The 12,617-nt window shown below is 34.0% G+C and overlaps 1 protein-coding gene across 1 annotated transcript in view; it reads left to right on the forward strand.

Moving 5' to 3' along the window:
* Positions 1–12,617, forward strand: part of Il1rapl2 (interleukin 1 receptor accessory protein like 2) — a 1,183,927-nt gene that overhangs the window by 873,957 nt on the left and 297,353 nt on the right. The gene's annotated exons all lie outside the window — the stretch shown is intronic.

Genomic DNA, 12,617 nt, shown 5'->3' on the forward strand with positions numbered 1-12,617 from the left:
AAAAAAAAAAAAAAAAAGTAAAAAAAAAAAAACCTCTCCTTATCATCAGAAATTACTGTTGGAGGGCTACTTAAATATGTTGATTACTACTTTCCATTCCAGATGTATTGAAATATATTCTTCAGTAGATCAACCAAAAATCTGAATTTTAACTAGCCTTTGGATAATTCTGATGATTAGACAATGCATTATATAGGTAACATTAGTGGCTGTAAAAAGCAGACCTAAAGGTGTACAATGGTATAAACATTACAGAAATTTATGTTTTGCTTGTACAAAGTTGTATCAAGTGATTTTAGTTTAAAACCCTGGGCTCCTTCATTGTTAAATTTTCACTATTTTTAGTGTATGGCTTCCAAGGTCATAATTATCATCTATCAAGCTTGTGGAATATAAGATGGTATGAAAAATCTTGTGTGGGAAATTTTTATGGTCAGATTGGAACTGGTACCTATCACTTCTACTCACAGTACAGTGGCTAGAAATCAGATATATGGTCACACCTAACTGCAAGGGAAGTTGGCAAATATGAAGACTAGATATGTGCTTAGAAAGACAATGGAAGTGATTTTGCTAAACAGCTAGCATGCTCTGACATAGTAAAGTGTAGGCACAGGGCAGGGCTCAAAGGTATGTGACCTGTGAAGTTCTATAGGATATGTACTTAGGAGGGGCCCCACACTTAGCTTAATAGTCTTCTATTACTGCACTGAATATCTGAAAAACTTTGATTCAGGAGTCCCATATTTTCATTTTACACTGTCCTCCACAAATTATTTAGCTGACCCAGATTTGGAAAGAATAGTTCAGAGCATGAAGCGGAGCCAAAGGAGTTTGCCACAGTGGGAAATATGGGGCAGTAAGTAGGCATTGTACTTTAACATTCATTTATAAACCAGTCTTGAAGGCTCCCCTATTCTGCATTTTTATCACTGACTCAGATGTTACATAAATTATACTTATCATATTGTCAGATGTGGAGAAACTGGGAGGGACAATTATTTGGAGAGCATAATTCTTACTCAAAAAGATCTCAGTATTTTGGAATGATGTGTTGAAACTAACCAGATGACATTTAATCAGAAAAAAATATATAAAGCTTTTCATTCAGTTCCAAAACTCCAACTGCAAAAGTACAGTCTCGGGATTTTATTTGGCTAAGAGCACGAGCAGGGTGAGAAGGATGCCAAAAATTGTAATTCTATTTTAGTCCACATCATGAAAAGGTACAGCCCAGAACAAAAGAAGTATTGGTTCTACTACACTTTAGCTGACAGCTTAAATTATATGTTCAGTTTATTGTGCCATATTTAAAGGCTTATTGACAGACCAGATTGTGTCCAAGAAGGATTTTTAAGATGGAAAAGGTTTTTAGAAAACATGTCACATAAGGAACAATGAACAATTGAAGGAACTGGGAATATTTAGCCTGGAAAGGGAAAGATTTTCACAAGGGCAGGGAGTGAAAGAGATCAAGAAATTTGCCAGCAAATATTTTCGGCATTGGTATGCAGAAGGCTTACTAAATTTATTCTCTGTTATTCCAGATGGCAGAAATAGGACTAACAGGTAAAGTGTACAGAGACAAACTTTTGCTAAATGTAGAGAAGAAATTTTTAATAGAGTTATTCAAAAATTGAAGTGATTGACCTTGTGAGATAGTGAGCTTGTTGTAAAAAAGTTCTCAGTTCCAGATAATGTTTGGAACTCTGTAAAATGGCATCTCATTTACTACATAGGCAGACTAGAATCTTTATAAGATTCTGTGTGCGGGCTGGGGATTTAGCTAAGTGTTTCCGGCACCTGCCTTGCAAGCAAAAGAACCAGAGTTTGATCCCCAGTATAAAAAAAAAAAAGATTCTGTGTGAATATGTACTGTTGAAATGATGTAATTTTATCAGAACTCTGTTAAACTTAGACTCTGTAGCCAGATTTCCTATTTTAGTTCTAGTTCCATCTCTTAGAACTATGATCTTGGGCACATAATATGACTTCTAAATGCCTCAATTTTTGTCTATAAAATGCACATAATAATAGTATTTAGAGTTTTGGGAAGCATTAAATAAATACATAAGTCCTTAGGACAGTATCTGTCATAGAAAGCTATGTCTAAGTATTATATACTGTATTATTATTTTTCAGAAATGTAGTTGAACCTTCTTCCTTTTTCAAGGAATATAGCCTTTCATGCAGATTAGATCAATTTATACTATAAACATAAAATGGAATGAATGCTATCATGTAAAAATTTTTTATGATATTGGGCAAACAACTGAAGTAGTCTTGTATGTGTTTTCCTCTGGCATCCCTAAGAATAACGTAAGACACCTATGTCTCTGAGATGTTTTGGTGGAAGCTGTGATATAAAGGAGATATTTGCAGCTCCACAACTCATACATTTACTTTTACATACATCCTAAAGCTTCTGTATTTATTATTTGTTCCTCATAGTAACTCTGCAAGAGCAAAGAGCAGTTAACATCCACACTTTGGAGATGAGGAACCTAAGCAATAGAAAAGTTTTATGAATTGTCCAAGATGGTGATGTACAGTATAGCTCGAGGTAATATTGGAACCCAAATCTCAATTTTTACCCCAGGACTCAGAGATACACCATGTAGCTAGGAAACTTCTTTTAGACTCTCCAGTCTATGGAAAACATTATATTAAGCTGACAAAATGGATTGTGTTATTCTATCTATAATTTAACTACTGCTTCCCAGCAAAACTGGCCTGTGGCTGAAAATCCAGACATCTAGTTTAATGCCTGTTTGGTTATGGAAGAACTAGGTGGGGTCAGTGAAGTCAGTGATTTATCCTGAGTATTTTATCTACACAGATATTATTGTAACACATGTGCCAGCTCCCCCATTTTTATGCATTGTTTTGGATGATTTTCTAGTTTATAGAGAAAAATTTGGTTCCTTTACAAAAACTAGAGCTTGATGTGTTGAGTTATAGAACTATATCTATATTGACAAGTATTGTTGTGGCTCATAATATTTAAAATTTTAATTTTTGAACTGAGTGACACTTATTTTGTTAATGTGAGTGGCTTTTATATTTGTCCCAATCCAGCTTTCCTTTAGTGCCTCAAACTTGTCTTTTTAATCTTCCTCTCTTTTACCTAACTATTTTCTTTCTTTTTCTTTTTTTTTTATTTTTGTACCAAGGATCGAACTTGGGTCCTTGCACTTGCAAGGCAGGTGGCAGAACCACTGAGCTAAATCCCCGGCTGTGATAACTATTTTCAGTCATTTATTCACTGTAGGGTAATCTGTTAGGTTTTCTCCTGAAGAGGAAATATGATTCAATATTCTCATCAACTGGCAAATCAAAAATATTTTCTACCACTTATTGAGAACCAAAGTACTAAATTATGAGCCAGTCATCTGCTTAGCATTTAACAAGTGTACAGTTATTTAATCTCATAATTTGGTACTTTTATCATTCACAGTTATGTATTATGGAAATTTAGTCCAAAAGGAGGTCAAGAACCTTGATTAATGTCAAACAGCAAATAGACAGAATTCAAATTCAGGTTTCTTAATCCAGAGCCTGTGCTTTCAACTGAAACTTTATAAAGTTCTGTGACCTAGATAGTGGATGGCAGGTATTTTTGAAAGTTGGGAGAGATTTTCAGCATGAAATCATAACATATAAGCAGCCATCTGCTCTAAATTAGGGTGAGATCAGCCCAATGCTGATTAACATCACAGACATTTCCAAGGTCTGAAGAGACAAGATAAGAGAACACAAGGAGATTTTACTGTCCCAGGAACTGAAATTCTGTTCTCAAGAACTAAACAGTGTCATTTTCTTCTTTGAGACTGTCAGACTCTAAATGTTTATAGAATAGTGAGCTCTAGCTGTCATGCTCAGCCTAAGTATTGATGGGAAATCAAACCATAGACAAAGACCCTAAAGGCATGGATATGTAACTAACCTCTCATGCGAAAAGCACAATAGTAGACACTGAATCACTTAATGCAGCAACACCTATCAGGAGTTTTTTTCTTTGGTTTGAAGCCCCAGGTTATCATCCCCACAGAAGTTACCTCAAAAGCCTTTTGTTCTCCTGCAAATGACCTAACCATGGCTTGGCTAAAGATATTCTCACAGAAAGTGCATATTTGTTATGGGAACATCTACCCGTTGTAGATAAATTTGGCAGAAGGCCAGGGCAGCTTGAACACCTGGGTTTCTGTCTATAGTGGATCTGTTTTGCAGAGGAACTGTCATTCCAGAATGGTGGATCATGCAGCGGGTGGTAGGTGTTTTTGAAAGTTGGGGGAGACTTTCTGTGGCATGCAGACATATATATATGCTTTCTTGTTAAAGCATTAGTCTGCCATATGTCTTTGAAACCCTCCTTATTTAGACTCAGCCTCTGCTTCTGAACATTGGACCCAATTTCTTGACAAAGTTATATCAGGATATGAATTACCATGACAGCTCAGAAGGTGTTTATCCTATCAGAAAATATGGAGCCATCTTTAAAGTTCCACAGTTAGAGTGAAAATTTATAAGTTTGAATCAAAAGGCAAGGCACCTGTTTTGGGAAACTTTTATCTAGAAACAACATTTTTACCTTCTTAATGTCCCAGTTGGAATTAATGAGATAATGGAAAAGAGAAAGTACTTTGCAAATTCAGATGATATTTTTCTTTTCTTTGATTCTTATGCATCCAGTAATCACAACTTGAAATAATTTAGCTTATTTTTCCTCCTTGGAACTGTGAGTAGTCTTAATCGGCTTCATTTGAAAATCATTTTTAACATCATAGATCATCAAATTATATTTGATTAATTAAATTAGTGCACATCAATGTTATGAAGACAGGGAACAAGCTTCCAGAGAGCTATCATCATGTGGGAAATTAATCAAGATTTCTAAGGACCAGGTCCTTCTTTTAGTGACGAAAATGAAAAACAAAACTATTTTCGGATATTCTAGTACAATTGAGTTAAATTAAAATACTATTACATATTCATCTTAGAGTGATTCAGGGTGAAACATCCCAGTTTTACAGCCAGATAGACATAGATTTGAATAATATCTTGGCCACTTTTGCTAGCTGGGTAACCTTAGACAAGTTACTTAACCTCTCTGAATATTAATTTCCTCAGAAATAATAGTAGTCTTTATCTCATAGCAATGTTATGAGGATTAAATGAGACTGGGAGACTCTAGAAGAGCAGTCAGCACGAGATAAAATATAAGTTCTTGCCTTTAATCACAAGCATTAAGTTCTTAGGTGAGTAATTTACCTTCTTGAACTTCAGTATCTACATGCAAAGTAAAAATAGCACCTTGAAATTTATAGGTTTTTTGAGGACCTTGCAGTTGACTTGCTCTTATGCAAACAAACGAATTACTAGTAATCATCAAAACAAATCTGGAAGTAGCTGACATGAAAGTCTGTAAAATTATAATGCCTTGTAATCGACATTGGCTCTATTTTCTACTATAGACACTAACTGAGTCAAGTCCTTATGTTAGAATGACTCCATTTAGCAGGACAAGTTTTTCCCGAGTTCTAAATATTGAATCATGTTTTATGTCCAACAAAAGGATATTCTGAAAATTAGAAATAATTCTTGACATAAACATTTAAAATATTGCTTATTTAATATCCATAGTTGTCTCTGTTGCCCTCATTAGGGCCCATTAGCATATCCCAGCAGCTAAACTTGCTTAAGTGATATTTTTCTTTTTCTGACTCTTTTGTATTTCAAAACATTATGTTGACAGGCTATGAATGTCTAATGAATTTGGCAACCATAAACAAATAAACAATTAGGCTAAAAATAGAGCTATTAAAACTCATTCCACTTAAATAGTTTCCTTGATGAAATTCAGTTTGAAATACGAAAACTTGTATCCACAAATTGATGTGGATGAAATGAGTCCAGTAAAGTTTATTTAATTAAAATACAACACATGCAATGCCCATTGTTTCATATGAAAACCAAAATGTCATGTCCCACTTTTAAAAATTATATCTGTATTTTATTTGATTACTTCTTGTAGCATGGTGCTTAGGCATAGATCCAAATTTGTTCACACCCTAATATACTAGGAATTACGGTTGCTAGTAACCAGACATTAAAATATGGATTTTATCCTGGATTACCCATTTGGGGCTAATATATGACAAGGGCTCTTAAAAGTAGAAGAGGGAGGCAGAAGAGCAGGTCAGAATGTTATAATGTGAGAAGGAGTCAATGTTCCCTTGCTGGCTTTAAAGCCCTGAAAAGCCCAGACACCAAGAAGTATGGACAACCTCTAGAAGCTGGAAAAGAAAGGAAATGAATTATCTCTTGGGGCCTTTAGAATGATATAGAAAACTGGCCACATCTTAATTTTAATCCAGTGGGACCCACATCAGACTTCTGACTTCTGAAGCTGTATAATAGTAATAAATATGTCATTTTAAATGAATAAGTTCAGTGTAACTTTCTACAGCAGCAATAAAAACTAAAACCAGGAATTAGTACTTTCAGTTATTTCCTATAACAACTTGTACACACCCATCCCTGCTCCTTGACTAAACCTTTTATGTGACTCTATATATCTTTAGATTTGTACTACTTCGCATTACCCTACCCAGAGCAGACAAATATGACATTTGATGGAGTACCTTTCTATAATAGAATTATAAGCATATATAAACTGACTGAAAGAATGAATGACCTAAGTAATCCAAAATGGAAGTTCATACCACTCCAAAAGGTAGAACTGTGTACACATAGCTACAGGTATTCAATACATCTCTCCATCAATTTAGTAATATAATTAGATTTTTTTTCCAATTCTTGTATGAAAGCATAGGATTTATTTTGAATTCAAATAAACAGAGTGTTAAGTCAAGGAACAAGGATTAAAGGTGCACTACAGAATAATGGCTATCAGTTTGGACTCAAGAATGAGATCTACCTAGGAGAAACTCTGGACCCATAATGTATTTAACAGTGATATAACTTGAAGCAAGCAATTTAATCTCTTTGAGTATCAATTTTCTTACTTGTCAAATGTTGATAATAATAGGACCTACTTTATACATTGTTGTGAAGATTTAATGAGGACATGAATGTAAAGTGCCTGGTATGGTATGCATGCTTAATCAATATTAGCCATGGTTCACTGGAAAGAATATTGGATTTAAATTCATCAGCCGTGGGTTAAGTCCTTTTTTTATTTCTAATTTGCAATATGATATGGAATACATCCCTTCTTTTTCTGCTTTTCAGTTACTCCATCTGTTAAAATAGCCAGATGACTTAGACCCCTAAGGGTTTGTGTACATCTAAAATTATGCATCCTTGTGTATTTCTTATATTTTTAGGTATCATTTTCTGAGGAAAATTTTTATAACTTAACAAATTGGTAACTATAGAGCTAAATAGTGATCATGATGCAAGATAAAAATTGACAATCTATACTTAACTTCTCATATTTACTGTAATGCTAAGTACATCTTAATTTCTGTATGAAAAGTGGAAGCACAATTGTACCATTACCTTGGTAGTAACTGCATGCGTATTTTTTAGCATTAGAAATATAAGGGTCCTGGGAATAGTTTATATTGAGAAGGCAGAATCTTGAGAGGGAAAAGGCAAGAATAGAAAAAAAAGCATTCACTATGAAGAAAAAATGGAGGGGCTACAATCATAACCTCTGTTTAAGATTCCATTTTCCTTAAGGTTATTTTCTTTTCAAGTTTTAAAAAATTGCTTTATATCTGGGCAGATTTGTGAAAAAATAAACACTCTTCTCTCCAGAGAAGGGCCCTGTGTCAAATGGCATTTAGAAAAAATTTTCCTGCCTTTATACTCAAGATTTCTTAAAGTTTATGCTTTGCTCACAAGTCAAATATTAGTGGAAATAAAATATGGGATCTAGAGAAAAAGGCATTTCAGGGCAACTTCACAGCAGCTCTGACCATTCAACACCCTCAAAGCATTCAGTGACTTGCAAGACAGGAACACAGACACTGTGCCAGTTGCTAAGAAAGCCCTGAGCTATTCAGGGACAGTGGACAGCTATATGTCCCAGAACTTCTCCAGAAACCTAGCATCTGTCTGTTAAAAGATCCCTATTTCTTCAAAGACAATAATTGACTTTTACATAAAAATTTAATACACATAAATATAGACAGTATAAAATATTCATATATATGTGTGTGTATATATATATATATATATATGCATATTTATATCAGGGATTGAACTCAGGACTTTGCACTTGTGAGGCAGGCAGCAGCACCACTGATCTAAACTCCAGCCCAAGAATGTATGTTTTAAAAGAAATTTAGTTTTTTGGATATGACAGTAATTTACTTAATAAATGAAATTCTTTTTCATAAGGAACAGGAGGTAGGGAGATATAGGATATGTGTTTCAATGTATCTGAAGGTTGAGCCATCAAGTGGCTTTAAAAAAATCCAAATGATTTTGGGAATCACTGACCATTTTTTTTTCTGTTTATGTGTTCAGAGCTAAATAATTTCTGTGTTCATTCTGTGTTCGATTTATGTGATTCAAACTAGTCAACTAGCATTGGGATCGACAGATTTCCCTTCAAGGTTACAGGAAACTTTTAAGGATATTAATAGAATCCTCAGCTTTCCTAAATATAATCTGCCTAATAAGGACCTCTGATTTTTTTCTTCCTACATAGAGGCTATTCCAAAATTTTCCTGCACAAAAATCATCAGCCCCTCAGAATATCAGGTAAACTGTGATACTTGCGCAGTTGGGCAAATTGGAGAAAAGTCACAGGGCTGTTATGATCCCTTTTTGGGTATTAGTTTGTGAGTTTAGGTGATTTTTGAAAAGGCTACACCCCAGTAAATAGTTATCACCAACTGACAAAGCCTAGTGACTATTTCAGAATTTTGGAAGTAATTAGTATAAAAATCAATGAAACACATTGCCTAAATTAGTGGACCTGTGTAGTCAAAGCAATATCTTTGTGTAACTTCAGGACATCCTACTAGTACTATGTGCCCCAGGGGATGTCATTCACATAGAAATTAATATAATGCATGCTTGGGGTGTAGAACTGTGCCTAGCATGAGCAGATACTAAAATGATAACTGTGGCAATGATTACTATTTTTTTCCAAACATACAAGAAGAGTTTAAGCTCATATGTGGAGTTGGAAATTAATGTAATCTATTAATGGGAAAAATATACCAAACAACTTGGCCTGATAAAATAAAAGATTGTGGAGTAAAAAGACAGAAAAATTTTAAATACTGTGTTACTATTGCTTTTCTGCTCCTAGGTGATAAGTTCAGATATTATCCTCTTAAATTTAGAACAGATTGGTAGATTTCAATAGTTAAGTATTATGATGAAAATTGTGACTTCCAGTGAAATTTCAAGTGCTGCCATATTAAATTAGGTTTTAGAAAATCTATTTCATTGACCTGCCCATACAAATTCAAAAATGGCTTCATTCGCAGAAATTAATGAGTTTCACTCTGTCTGACTTGGTCTTCTGGCAAATCTAATTAAAGGGACAAGCCAACAGTGAAAGAGGACAGCACAGATTATAAAAACATTAGATAACACTTGGGCAGTGTAACAAATGACTTTACTCAATCCCTTCAATATTCTACTGGTTTCTTACCCAAGTTCATGGAAATTAACAAGTATTTCAGTCACATAAATCGATCTGATTGTACATGTAGACACCAGCCATTGCTTGACATTGAAATGAAAGAGTTAATATGAACACTTGCAGGAAAGTTACTGTGAAACATATAAAAGCTAGCTTTGAAAGAAATAGTATCTGTAGTAGTTTTATTAGCACATTAAGATGAGCATCTTGTTATACTCAGTAGAACAATTACATTTAAGGACAATTAAACACAAGTGGTTAAAGGCAGAAGTGCAAGGAAGGGATTGTAGACCAAACCATTAGCACCTAATTTCATTGCTTGTTTCCATACTTTCAGTCAAATCCTGAAGGTTAAGCAGCAAATTCAAAGATAAACTCAGACTCCAATTAGTCCTTTTAAGGCCCAGTATAAATTTTCTAATGAAATAATAAATCTCCATTGTGTTGTTTAGGTGTCTCCTTTCCAAATAATTATTGTGAGTTTCAGATAAGATTCCGAAAGAAAACCCAAAAAAATAAAAAGCAAAAAAATGAGTTTGTTCTTGGCAGCTTGTGTTGTAGCTAATCTGAAAATGCTACATGTAGTCATGTGAACTGCTGAGAGATTTGTCTCTGCACTGATGGTCAGGATACAAAGGATTTATTGCAATTGTGGGTTTATAATCACAAATGTTCTGCACTTCTTGGCAATTTCTAGTCTTACACACAAAATTGTAATTTCATGAAGCTCCATACCAATACATCCTTTGGGATGTGTCAAGGTAAATGCAGATTCAACTTTTCCCATTCCTGGATTTAAGGGTTAAAAGTGTGTGTGTGTGTGTGTGTGTGTGTGTGTGTGTGTGTGTGTGTGTGTGTGAGGTGTCCAGCAGAAATCATGATTAAGCTGGCTTTTTACTGTGAAGCCACTCACATTGACCTAGGAACCTTGACTTAGTGAATTTAGTCACAGATACTAAAACCATTAATTTAAAACTCACTTCTTCTACTTGTCTCCTGAGCCCAACTTATATATATTCTTCTCCATTCTGCACATGGGGAATTTTGGTTTTAAGGATCACTAAATGAGACAATGTACGTTTCATTTAACTTCATCCCTAAATTGGCCAGAATGATAACTGCCTTCTTTATATTTCAACATCAGTCTGTAGATCACATGAACTAATGTACTTGAAGGACTTTGAAATTTATGAACTACATATAAATTTAAGGCATTTACAGTTAACATTACTATTAATAAATGACACTTCAATAAATAACATTTAATAAGAATTGAATCAAGGAAAATATATCCATAGTCCATGATGGCAGGTAAGAAGGGGGATCAGAGTGACCCCAAAATTATATCCTGCTGAAAGTGGAACAAAATACTCATATTTATATGTAAAATATATTACTTCCAGTTTCTTTCCAGCCATCACATTCCAGGTAATACATTTGACAATTTAAAAATAAGACTAAGAACAATTTCCAACAAGTTAAGTATCTATAATTTGTATGTGCAAGGCAAAATGACAATAATTCTAGAAAGACACAAAAAAGACTTGATTATAAATTAAATATAAAATGGCTCAAATGTTTAAATTTTATTCATGTTTCAAGTATGCAAAATATGCATATTTAGAAGATATATATATATATATATATATATACATATTGAAAATAAAATGTATGTACTACCTTCCCTTAATGTATTTGTCTCACCCCTCATTGATCCGTAACCACCCAGTCCTTCAGAGATGAAACCACTGTTACCAGTTGCACATGTATCTGTTGAGAAATACCACATGCTTACACAAACATATCTCCACATATATGTTTTTTACCTCAAGTGTAGCATGCTATGTATATTGTTTAGAAACTTAATTTTTAATGAAACAGTATATCTTTGAGATATTTTTATTTGAAATGTACAGATGTAATTAGTTATTTTTAAACACGGCATCATATCATTATATGGAATTACCAGTTTTAACAAATCTCTTACTGTTGGATATGCTTTTTTAAATATTTGGTATTACAAGCAGTAGTAACCAACAGTAGAGCCCGGGGACTTGGCTCAGTGGTTCCACCACCTGCCTTCCAAGCACAAGGGCCTGAGTTCGATCCCCAGTACCAAAAAAAAGAGTAACCAACAGTAACATAATTAAATATATGATACAGATTTTAAATTAAAATATTAAAATTTTGTGTACTCATATTTCAAATAATATTTAATGTTCAGATTATTTAGAGTAACTGTAGTATTTATAAAATAAAGACTAAGTATGATAATTGTAGGTCTGTCTAAATTGTTCTAAAATCAGCTTCGTTTTAAAAATCTTATTCAGTTCTGTGAGGACAGTATCAGTTGTCATAGTAGGCCATCAATAAAGATTTGTTAGAATAGTGAAAGCACTTCACCAAAATTTTCCTTCTTCAGGAAACTCAGATTTCAGGAAAAGGAAGCCAATGTTTATAGAAATATCCTTTATAAATATAGTTCTCGTGTATTTGTGTGTTAACAACAACCAGTTTTGGGAATGTTGCCAAATTTGTCTATTTTTCTAACTTTACCCCCAACCTGTTATCAACCCTTGTTTTTCGCTTTCTCTTCCAAATATCCTGGCCACTAGGAGATGCACTTCTTCCATGTCACCAGGGCAATCCTGAGCCAGTCAGTGAATGGTGGTTTAGTGGTTAACTTTTGGAGACAAATTCTAGGCTAAGTCTCTGTGAATTAACTCATAAAGAAGTTACATTTCCTTTTAACAGGCAAAAGTCCAGTTGTATATTGAAATGCTGTAAACACAAGAACAATTAAAGGAATTCATATATAAGTAATAGCTTGATATAAGGGTTCTTTCTATGACAATACATATAAAATTATCAATATGTCAAGTCCTTTCATTTCTTCTTTCTGGTACCAGTCACATTTGTTTCCACAACCCCTTTTTAAAAAATTGTGCAGACTCCACATTGGTCTGACTGCTTGATCCCCACCCCC

This window comes from Fukomys damarensis, unplaced genomic scaffold, assembly GCF_012274545.1.
Source record: "Fukomys damarensis isolate Sample0158 unplaced genomic scaffold, DMR_v1.0_HiC HiC_scaffold_39, whole genome shotgun sequence".
NCBI classification, from domain to species: Eukaryota; Metazoa; Chordata; class Mammalia; order Rodentia; family Bathyergidae; genus Fukomys; species Fukomys damarensis.